We start from the raw sequence: 12147 nt of genomic DNA on the forward strand, positions 1-12147 counted from the left end.
CTCAACTTGAATAATTGCATTAAAAAACTGAATTTGAATCACATAATTTGAATTTGTATTGTTTAACTTGAATAATTGCATTGAAAAACTGAATCTGAATAGCATAATTTGAAATTGGATTTATTAGTTTGAAACTGAATTCCAGTAAACTTGAAACTGAATGTAATATTATGAAATTGAATTAATTTGCTCTGAAACTGTATTCACTTCTCACAATTCATATTCAGTTCTCACAATTCAAATTCAGTTCTCGTAATTCAAATTCAGTTCTTGCAATTCAATTTCAGTTTACTGAGACGCACATCCTGGTCGTTGAGGAAGAGCAATCGAGTGCAGAATTCTACAACAATAGCTATAACGTTAACATCAGTTAAACAGTCAAAAGATCGTGAAAATATATGGTAAACTGATATTACCGTGTTTGACAGCCCAGTCCCAGCCTCACCCATGATCAAAAGAAAAGTTATTCAACATGTATCAAGTCCATGGATCAATGGGAATGAAGGAAATGGTCAAAAACATACAGGTGCTGATTGGCCGAAAAGGAGTTCTGTGAATCTGCACTCGATTGCTCTTCCTGAACGACCAGGATGTGTGTCTCAATTGGAGCAATTCAAATTCAAATATAAATAATTCAATTTCAGTTTCTAATGACACATATTTCTGCCCATAATTTTCCCACTGCAAAAGGATTGCGTGAAGGAGGCACGACTAGAAACGGGTATTAGTTTGACATTGAAATAGCGCAATGGAAAGTATAAGTGTGGAGGTCAGGCTGTGGAAGTTACGTTTACCTTCCAACTCCGACAACCTGAAACTCAAGTTTTCCACTAGGAGTGAAGTTTTAATTAAAACCAGAAGAAAACAAACTCTCAAGAACTCTCCTTGGTTGGATGAGCATACCCGTGCAATTAAAAGAGAGTGCAGGAAAGCAGAAAGGAAATGGAGGAGTAGCAATGAAGGAACTGAAGACAGAATTTACTACTGCAGTTAAGACTGCGAGAGAGAAGAATTTCTCTAATTAGCGTTCACCGCCACAGTCCTAGAATTCTATTTGATACCACGAACAGTGTTGTTAATGCTCCAGTGCCTAGTCATTTTGAGCACACTCCAGAAGAATGTGAGAAGTTTTTTATCCTCCTTCACCAAGAAACTTGTGAACGTTAGGAATCTGATTGTTCCCCCTCAGCATGAGTTGATTGTGATCCGCAAAGTGAGCACTTCTTTTGGCTCCTTTGAAGAGATTTCAGCACAAACAGGAGATTTTTTCCTCAAATTAACCAAGCCTCTTTTTAAAAAGCCCAGTCTGGACCCTTATGTTTTAGCAATTACCAATCTCGGAACCCATCGTCTATCGGTCTGACGACGATTAGACTCTGGGGGCGACAGCCAATATTTTGGGGTTTCCGGTGTAGCCAGCGGACATCCGGGCCAAGACTTCCTCTTCTGTGCGCCGGTCATTGTTTACAGTCCGATTAGCAACTTGAGACAACGAGTCGAACGCACACAATACACAAATATCGAGGTCCAGAAGACATTTCGGCTAATCTCTATAAACAGATATCTGCATATGAGACGTCGTCTCTCAACTCCAACTCTATTCTCGCGTCTCAAGTTGCTAATTGGACTGTAAACAATGACCGGCGCACAGAAGAGGAAGTCTTGGCCCGGATGTCCGCTGGCTACACCGGAAACCCCGAAATATTGGCCGTCGCCCCCAGAGTCTAATCGCCGTCAGACCGATAGACGATGGGTTCCGAGATTGAGCAATTACAGACCTATATCTAATCTCCCTGTTTTTGGCCAAGAGAAGAGAAGGCTATCTATAATCAGATAACCATTAAAATGAACGGTAATGATTTATTTGAGAAATTCCAATCTTTCCGGTCTGAGAACAGCAGAGAGACCGCCCTTCTTAGAGTTCCAAATTATCTCCTTACAGCAGATTCTGATGAATATTCCATTCTAGTTCTACTAGACTTCAGTGCTGCCTTTGATATGGTTGATCATCGCATCCTAACTGACCTCAGAAATTTTGTGGGGATTACAGATACAGCTCTCAATTGGTTTATTTCTTATCTCACTGGCAGACAGTTCTTTGTTGGCCTGGGTAGTACTACATCCTCCGTCGCTAATTTTTCCTGTGGAGTCCCCCAAGGATCCATCCTCAGCCCTATCTTGTTCTCCATTTACATGCCCACTCGGCCAAAGAATTCGTAGGCGTAATATTTCCTTTCATTGTTATGCTGATGACACACCACTATACCTCCCTGTAAAATCTTCTTGACAATCTCAGGGAGTGCTTAGCTGACATAAATGCTAGATTTGTCTCAAAATCAGATGAATGAAGCTGAATGAAGATAAGTCTTTAGTTGTTGTATTTGGCCCCTCTGAGGTAACTGCTCAAACTAAATGAAAATTTTGGCAGCCGAACAAGTAATATCAAGCCAGCAGTCACACATGTGGGAGTCATTTTTGATTCTTGTCTGACATTTGAGGAACAAGTCCCAAGTGTTGCTCAAACTAAATGAAACTTTTGGCAGCCTAACAGCTAATATCAAGCCAGCAGCCACAAATGTGGGAGTCATTTTTGTTGCTCAGTCTTCTTTCTAGCCAAGAAATATATCTAGGATCAGGTCATTTCTAGCCTTCTCTGACATGGAAAAAGTCATTCACGCTCTAATTTCATACCACATCGACTATTGCAATTCTCTGTATTCTGGCCTTAATAGCTCTGCACTCTCCGAGTGCCCTTCTAGTTATTTCTAGCCATTATTACATAGTTGAAACAGTAAAGACTTGGAGAGAGAGGGGCATGACATGCGACAAAGGTCCTGGGTCAAATTCGAACCCAGGACATCACGTTGACATGGTACGTGCCTTTGACCACTGAGCCTCCAGGATGCCTCGACAAAGTTCTTTTAACTATCCCTGTGTTGAGGCTGAAGTCAAGAGGTGATACAGCCTTCGCCAACAGAGCCCCAACACTATGGAACAACCTCCCAGTCAACATACATCAAGCTCCCTGTGGACATACTTTGAAAACACTTAACCTTGCATTTTACTGTTAATTGTATGTCCCTATTGCATTCTCTCCACATTATGATTGGGTTAGGGTTATCATTGGCACACAGCAGCTGTTACTGTACAGCCTGGACTTACTTTTCCTTTGCCCTCTACTGCTCTCTAGTACGTTCGTGATGTTTCTAACCAGTCATGAGGTTTCTACCCACAGCGATGACGTTTCTACCCTTGGTGATGGTGTTTCTAATCGCGGTGATCGTGTTTCTACCCATGGCGATGACGTTTATAGCTGCAGTGACGACACTTAAACCTGTGGAGATGATGTTTATACCCATGACAATGACTTTTCTACCCACGGCAATGATGTTTCTAGCGGTGATGGTGACGTTTCTACCTGTGCCAAAGACATTTCTACCCTGTAGGCTAATGTCAACGGACTGTACAGATTGCATTTCCACCTGTCTTTCCACCATTTCCCATTGCATTTTAATACCAGGTATAAATGGAATTTTCCTCTATTCGTCAGTCTGCTTTTTGCCTGGCATTTGGGCCCTGGGGGTTTAAAAACATCAAAAATACTGCCTGCCTCACTTACAGACTATCCAGCATTTAAAATCCTAAAAGCTCGCTGTGATGAGGAATACGCACTTGTGTGTGTGACAGCAGCAGTAGGGTAAAGAGAAGCATGGGCGATGGTGAGAGGGGAAGAATTTGCATTTATGTTCGTTATCTGAAGGCAAAGACATGACCAATTATAATTAATTGGTCAACTTAAATGTTAGTCTCTGAATAAATTTTAGCTTTCTATAAAAAAAAAAACCTCAAAATCATTTTAGCCTCTAGTCTAATTTTGTCAAAAAATTCTGTATTAGGTGTTCTTCTCATTTACAAAATGTAATTAAATGGATGAACTCTGATAGATCAACTAACTCCCGGATACAGATGTGGTAAAGTTCCACTTGGCAATCTACTCCACCTGGATGACTGGATTAAGAAACTAAAATGCTTCAGTAATTTATAACAATAAATACAGCAGTGAAAGTTTGGCACCTATATGGTTTAATGGAAACCCTTTATCTTTCCTAATTGGAAAGAGAGAGGTTTAAACTACAGGAGATCTTTCATAATGGTTCTCTTCTGTCCTGGGATGCATTAAACTCAAAATATAATCTACCATTAAGTAGTCATTATAGCTTGTATAACTAAAAAAAAATAGCTTAAAACAAAAAATTTCTATTAATTCACTTACTCTGGAAGGGAGCGTATCTATGTTCCCAGGGTTCTATGTTCCCAGGGTCCTATGTTCCCAGGGTCCTATGTTCCCAGGGTCCTAAGTTCCCAAGGTCCTATGTTCCCAGGATCCTATGTTCCCCAGTTCAGTGTTTTGTGGTGAATTAAAAAAAATTGTCAAATTTGACCGGCGAACGCAAAAGGTACTTCCCCTTTCCACAACACAGCTAGGGGAACATAGGACCCTGGGAACATAGGACCCTGGTAACACAGGACCTTGGGAACATAGGACCCTGGTAACATAGGACCTTGGGAACATAGGACCCTGGGAACATAGGACCCATTGTCATGTTCCCATTATGTGCCATATAAATCTGGGGAACATAGGACCCTGGGAACATACGAATGACTCACTCTGGAACCATCTTTACTAGAGAAACTACTCCTTATTAGGGATGTTCCTAACGACTAATTTCCCCGTCGATTAAACGAAAATTTAAATTTAGACTAGTCGACTAGTCTAAAAGTAAGAAAACACTCAGAAAGCAGTCAAAATCGAGCACAATTTAATCTATAAGGTTAGAACGTCCAAAAAAATATTTTGTGTATTTAAGAGCCATTTGAAACCGTTAATCACATTCTTCAATAACTGTGGCACTTTGCGCCGTTTATTATGAAGTTGCACATACAAAACATGACAACTCAGTAAATAAAAGTTAAAAATAAATTAAATTTAAAATAAATAAATTGCTGCTGAAATGTGTGGCACTTTGCGCAGTGCATTATGAACATTGCACATTACAAAACATGACAATAATACAAAAAAATATAAAAAAAATATATATTAAAAAATAATAATCAATCATCAGAAAAACTAGGCCTACAAAACAATAACAATTAGGCCTACTAATCGACGTGACATTAGATTGGGCTATTTAACAACGGCGTGCTGAAGCAATCAGTTTCAAAAAGCAGGTACACACACACATTGCCCTTTGCATGTCCATCTGGAGAAAGCTGAGGTGCTTGTGGCGGGGATCGAGAGCAGAGGCAAGCAGTGCCACACTTCCAGCTCTCTCTCTGTCTGTTGGACGCATTCGTCTCTCCAGTGATGCTGCCACCGTGTTCTTGAACTCAGCCACTTTGCTGGGATCGCCCTGCTGAGTTGAGATCCCTAGTGGAGATAATTGAATGGATGAATATGGTATAATCAGTTAGAGATCCCCTCCGGACATCTGTTAAAACATATAAATAGACTGTTTGGAACAATATTGTGTGTCTGATTTGTTTTTTCCACAAAAAAAGTGTAATTACCATGTTAAAATCCTTAAAATGACATCTATTCCTTCTCCCACATTAAAAATTATTATTTTAATTGTTATATTATATTTACCTGTTCAGCAAACTCATGGCAATGGGGAACACCATTGACAGCGATACGTATGCCTCGCCACACAGAGCAGTGGTGGCACTTTTGAGGGAATCCAGCACAGGGAGCATAGACTCAATTGTCTGCCAATTGTCATCCGACAGCTCCAACGTCCTGGCGTCTGTTAGTTTTGTCACTGTTCTGTCCGACAAAACAGCGGTGATGGCCCATCGCTGTTCGTGGATGCACTGGAACATGTCGTTGACGGAGTTCCAACATGTCTTGCAGGATTGTATAAGTTTGTGTGCAGGCAGGTCTTGTTGCTCCTGCTTTTTTTGTAGCGCCACGGTGGCCACAGTACTGTGGTCGAAATGGCTCACCAGTTTCGTGCATGCACCAATCAGCCGGCTCATGGCGTTCGCCTTCAATCCATCATTTATGGCTAATTGCAGGGTTTGGGCAAAACAAGGTACTGACTCCCACTCCAGCAGGTCGTTGTTTGCCAATACCATGTTGCTCGCATTGTCGTGGACACAGGCGATTACCTTATCCAGTAGTCCCCACTTGCTAATAGCACCTTGCAGGTGCGCTGCCAGGTTCTCAGCAGTATGTCTTTCCTCTAGTGCGCACGTCTGGAGCACATTACTAACTAGTTTTCCTTCTATCATAAAATGACACGTTATTGTCATGCACGACTCGGTTGTCATGGAAGTCCAACCGTCTGTAATTATGGCCACATATTCTGCGTTCTCCATGTTCATTTTCATCTCCTCCGTCATTTTTTGATGGTTGTGCTCCAATCTGGATGTGATCATTTTGCACCCCGGCACCGTGTATTCAGGCTCAATATAGTCCATTAACTTTCGGAAGCCTTTGCCTTCAACAAAGGTGAGTGGAAGCATATCTTGCGCAGTCATTGCCGTGATAAGCTGCGTTATCTTTTCAGACCGAGCGGGATCACAGCGTCTGAGGGTTGAGGTGGTAAACGATGTCATATTGGTTTGCAGAGTGCGGCTAACATTAGCAGTGCTAGCACCAGCAGCCTGCTCTCCTTGCAGGTTAACGTCCACATGCCTGTGCTGAATGTGGTTACGCATTGCTCTGGTCGAGTGGTTATATGCCAGTTTATTTTGACACAGCCTACATACAACCTTATTTTCATTTTCTAAATCAAAATACTTCCAAACCGCGCTGGTTTTACGAGAAGTCATTGTCAGCTCTGTTCGTTTACATCTGGGCATTACCGCCTGCCGGGGCTGCAGCCCCATCTAGTGGCGGGTGGCTGCGTAACGTCTTAGACGCAACAGTTAACCGGCGTTGTACATTATTAATAAGTAGTTTAACCGACTAGTATTTCTGGTGCCGATTAGCGAGGGTAGAAACGTTTAATCGACTAGTCGACTAATCGCGCACATCCCTACTCCTTATTAGTAACTCCAAAAAAACAGCTATCAAATATCTGTAAACTGTTGCACGAAAAGACAGCTAGTTTTGTTATTCCTATTAAAAAATGGCATGAAGATTTACAATTTGCCAGAGGCCTCCCAACGTGGAGAGTCTGTGAAAATATTCAGATGTTGACAATAAGATGTTTGCAGTTAATTCAATTTAAGACTCTTCATAGAGTTCATTTTACCATTCAAGAGTTTTGGACATTAAAATGACACATTTAATAGGCATTCCATTACGCCCTTCCCTTTGCTTTATTGGGGATCTAACAGGTTTAGAGATTCCTCATAATCTTATCCTTATCTCAATGGCCATTGCCCAAAAAGTGCTTCCCCTCCCCTTACTTTTCTAGCAGTTTGCCCTCTTGGGAATCCAAGCATAATGGTGGGGGCCAATATCTTTATTAATTGCATTCAATCATTTTATTTAAAGTATAGTTTTCATCCTTTTGCCACATGAAAATAATGGTAGGTCTCTTGGTAGGAAGGGTGAGCTGTGGTACATACTGAGCAGGATTTTCCCCCTTGAAATAGCATAAACTCCTCCAAAAATGATCCTACTCAATCATTACTTATGGCCCATTGATAGTCTGTGACAGTGTGTGCGTTTGCGTATGGATTTTCTTATTCCTGAATGTTCGGTACGTTTCTGGGCGTCAACCTTTTGGCAGCAGGTGTGTGCGGCTGCAACTAAAACCATTGCTCAATCGTTTTCTATCTAAAAGCCTCACTGGCTACGGTAGCGGCCTCAGACTCTAAAACAGGGCAAATGGTCAGCGCTAGTGTCGTGAGCTGGCAGCTAGCTACCGTTAGCGTAGCTTCGTTGTAGTAGAGAAGCTGCAGCTAAGCTAACCGGCACCTACCTGTCCAACAGAAAACAGCTCTTCATCCTCTCCTTAAATATTCTCCAACAAGTAAATGCAAACCCCAGATTTGTTGGTAACACTTTACAATAAGGTTCACTAAGTTAAGGGTTAGTTAATGCTTAATAAGCATTAAATAACCCTTAATTAACAGTTAACTAATGTGTCTGGTAATCATTAACTAAGGTATTAATTTATACATTATTTAATAGTCATCTTTATAAACTATTAAATAATGTATAAATTGATACCTTAGTTAACATGAACACCATTAGTAAATTACACATTAGTTAACTGTTAATTAAGGGTTAGTTAATGCTTATTAATCATTAACTAACCCTTATTAAGCATTAACTAACCCTTAACTTAGTGACCCTTATTGTAAAGTGTTACCGATTCGTTTTGAAACAAGCCTTGTCTGCGTGGCGGCTTTTACCGGTTTTTACCGTTTTTTACCGTTCTGGCAACTGCAGGGGGAGGGGCCAACTTTGAAAGTTGTGTTTACAAGCCACAGGCAGCAAAATCCTACTCAGTATGCCTGTAACATAAAATGGGTCTTTGGATGTTTCCCTGTCTTCAGAGACAGTGCTCATGCTTGGCATTCATTATTGCCGATTGCAAACATCAGGTCAAGTCAAGTCAAGCAGATTTATTGTCATTCAACCATATACAGTGCACAGTATATAGAAGAATGAAATGTCGTTCCTTCAGGACCACAGTGCAGTGGGACAATACATAGATAGATAGATAGATAGATACCTTTATTGTCACTGTACGAGTACAATGAAATGTCGTTTGGAGCAAGCCTATAGATGCCTAATTAAGGATAAAAACTATAAGAAAATATAAGCACTATAGAGTATAACATACAAAAATATAAAATAGATAAGAACGAAACAATACTGTATATACACAGAATAAAAGAGTGAAATATCCGGTCCTGGGAGCAAGCGGAGCCAGTATGCAACATAGTTGGAGAGATATTGCATAGAACAGATTATTGCACCTGAAGAGATATTGCACAATACAATACACAATACACAAGACTTTACAACATTTGAATTACATTTAGTGCAGTTAGACATGACAATGTAAACAACTATAATAATTGCAATAAGTACAACATTATATAATATAATGTATGCAATATAATATACTGCAATTTAATATAATATATACAATACCCTAATGTAATGAATATCCTACAGTACAGTATGTAAAGTGCAGGTCATGTGTGCAGATAAAATATATATGAGTGCAGTTTTTAAAAGTATCAGTAAGAGTATCTACAAAAACATCTCATCATCTCTTCCATTGCCCCCTAATATTTTCCACTGACACTGCTGCTGTAGTAATAGCCTAATTGTAATGGGTAATATCACCTCTCCTTCTCATCCTCCTCTCTCCTTGTACTCTTGGCAAAGACGCACATTGTTTTTGGTGTTTTTCATTGATTGATAAGAACACAGTGTGCTGAAATCTCAGCTATTGATTTTGGATTTCCCTTTCATCGCCTTTCTACTTGATCATTTGGGATAACTTAAAATGTATTATTCATTCGCTGAAATTGATTTGAGCACATAGCAACTGAAAAAGAAAATGTTGATCGTTACAGGGACTCCCAGACGTGTGGGAGAGAGGACTGCCAGTGGGCTGAAAAGACCACCAACACCTCTACCCACACAGGCACAACCAATGGTGAAACCTGTGCTTCCCAGATTGAACAAAAACTCACTAAGACACAGACATCATCATTGGATTTGATGGACAACCATTAGCTAAGCTGTAAATTAGCAATAAACTGTCCCTGCTAAAGCCTAACGTCTAAGGCCGTGGCCACACTGATCCGCCAGAAAATGGACCGAATTATTGACGGATAGATTTCTGTCCATTGGGCTGTTTTGGAATGTCAACATGGGGGAGCGTATCTATGTTCCCAGGGTCCTATGTTCCTCAGATTTATATGGCACATAATGGGAACATGACAAAGGGTCCTGTGTTCCCAGGGTCCTATGTTTAACCCTAACCCTAACCCCTAACCCTAAACCCTAAACATCTTTTTCAGGTTCCCATTATGTGCTATATAGAGCTGGTGAACATAGGACCCTGGTAACATAGGACCTTGGGAACATAGGACCCTGGGAGAGCACATAGAACTGGGGAACACAGGACCCTGGGAACATAGGAATGACTCCCAACAGAGAGGGAGAGGCAGAAATACAGTAGCCTAGCTTTGCTCATAACGGAGCTACTTAATAGAAAAAATAAGAAACAGAGACAGTATAAATTAAATAAGAAACTGACCTGGAAAACCTCCAGTCATCCCAACGTTATACCAGGCTTTCTCCGCTTTATCTTTGTTTTGGTCAGGCCGTTGTATCTGTGTTCGCCGCTATTTTTTCAAAAACAAACGTAGGAACGCCTCTGATTGGCTAAACAGATGATGACGAATCGGTCCATCCAGATAAAAGTTCAACTGGGTTGGAACACGGATGGAAGTCTGACGGAGACGGATGCGTCATCAGTCCTATCCGGACAACCGACAGCTCTCATTGAAAATGAATTGAAATGAACGGAGACAGACAGACACAATGGATCAGTGTGGCCTCAGCCTAAAGCCTAAAAAAAAGTATTATTCCACAAAATGACTGAGTAGGCATTCCATGTTCAGAAAAACGTCAGGCACTACAATTACAGCTACCGTATTTCCTCTAATATTGGCCCAGGCCATTATTTACCTCAACTGCAGAGGGTACCAGGCCTTTATTGGAAGCAGGCTTATATTAGAGACAGGCCTTTATTTCTAATTCCCTCTGTTTGATAAGTATATTTGCTCATATTTTAGTACGAAGCCTCCTTGTTTTCTGATCTGCTTCTGTTGGGGTTCGTTAGGTAGCTGTTTTTTTGTTACTGCAATGCATTATGATAATTACGGTAATCGACGACGGCACGCTCCAGAGACTTCCACCGGCCGAGCCATCCTGTGGCATACTGCCATCTTGTGGCATTTGTACGTTATTACAAACTAGAGTTACATTATATAACAGGCACCAGGAGTTTACCGGTATCCACCGTATTTTCCTTGTTGTTTTTTCCTGTTTTTTTCCCCGGCCTGTATTTAGGGCCGGCCTTTATTTGTTCGTGTCGACCACGGCCCTGGCCATTATCGGAGACCCGGCTTTTAATTGACTACCGGCCACTATTAGAGGAAAAACGGTATTCAACACAGAAATGGCAAATGCTAGAGGCCGTTGAGGCTAGGTCAGGGAGCATTGTAACATTCATTTGGTATCTGCAGTGCCATAAAAGTATTTACCTCCTTGACCCATATTATTGTGCCACAAAATCAGTTTGGGTCGCTGCATTGGCTGGGAAAGCCTGGGTGGAGAAAGTAATTGATGAAGTAGAAGACTGTGGCTCTGCTGGGCAGATCCCAGTGTGAATGTGTGGAACTGTATGAATGTAAAGCAGGGTGATGCTGGAAACAAGCATGGAACTGATTCAACTTCTCCCTGGATAAATACAAGTTAAAATATGCCATTATCCCTTATATATCAAAGTGGAATGGAAATTCAAAAAAAAAAAAAATGTATGCGCAAGTGTAAAAGTCTGATAAGAGAAAATGTAATTTGTAAGAGTATTCACTCCCTTGACTCACTCGGACTAAATTGTCTCACTGGAAAAGAAATGATGGTATAAGAGCTCTCCCACCGAGCACCACTGTAGAATTTCACAGTAGTCTTTGCTTTTAAACTAGGTCATTCACACACACATTCATATGCAAGCACGCACACTCACACACACACACACACACAGCTTTGAGGGTTGAGGCGCAAACTGGGAGCTCAGGCTGAATTTTTAAACATCGCTTAAAGACACACTTTTACTCTGTGGCCTTTCAGTGTGACCGATGGGTTTTATCTGCTTTTAGGAATGCATTGGTCTTTGGAATGTTTAGATCGGTTACTGTTATGTTACCTTCATCTTTTAACCTTCTGTTTTGTGTTTAAGGCGTTATGTATAAATAGTTGACTTGATGTGACTTGACTTGAATATGATCCAATGCAGTTGGCTAGTCCACTTGCACATGCTGGGCTCCTGGTCCTTTCTATGTGGAGTTTGTTCTCCCCGTGTTTTCCGGGGTTTCCTCCCACAGTCATGTGGACTGGTGACTCTCAGAGGTGGGGAATCGAGTCACATGACTTGGACTCGA

The sequence above is a fragment of the Centroberyx affinis genome, unplaced genomic scaffold (genome assembly GCF_046629955.1).
Source record: "Centroberyx affinis isolate AG114_WGS23_722 - 3 ecotype Tasmania unplaced genomic scaffold, CSIRO-AGI_Caff_v1 ptg000626l_1, whole genome shotgun sequence".
NCBI classification, from domain to species: domain Eukaryota; kingdom Metazoa; phylum Chordata; class Actinopteri; order Beryciformes; family Berycidae; genus Centroberyx; species Centroberyx affinis.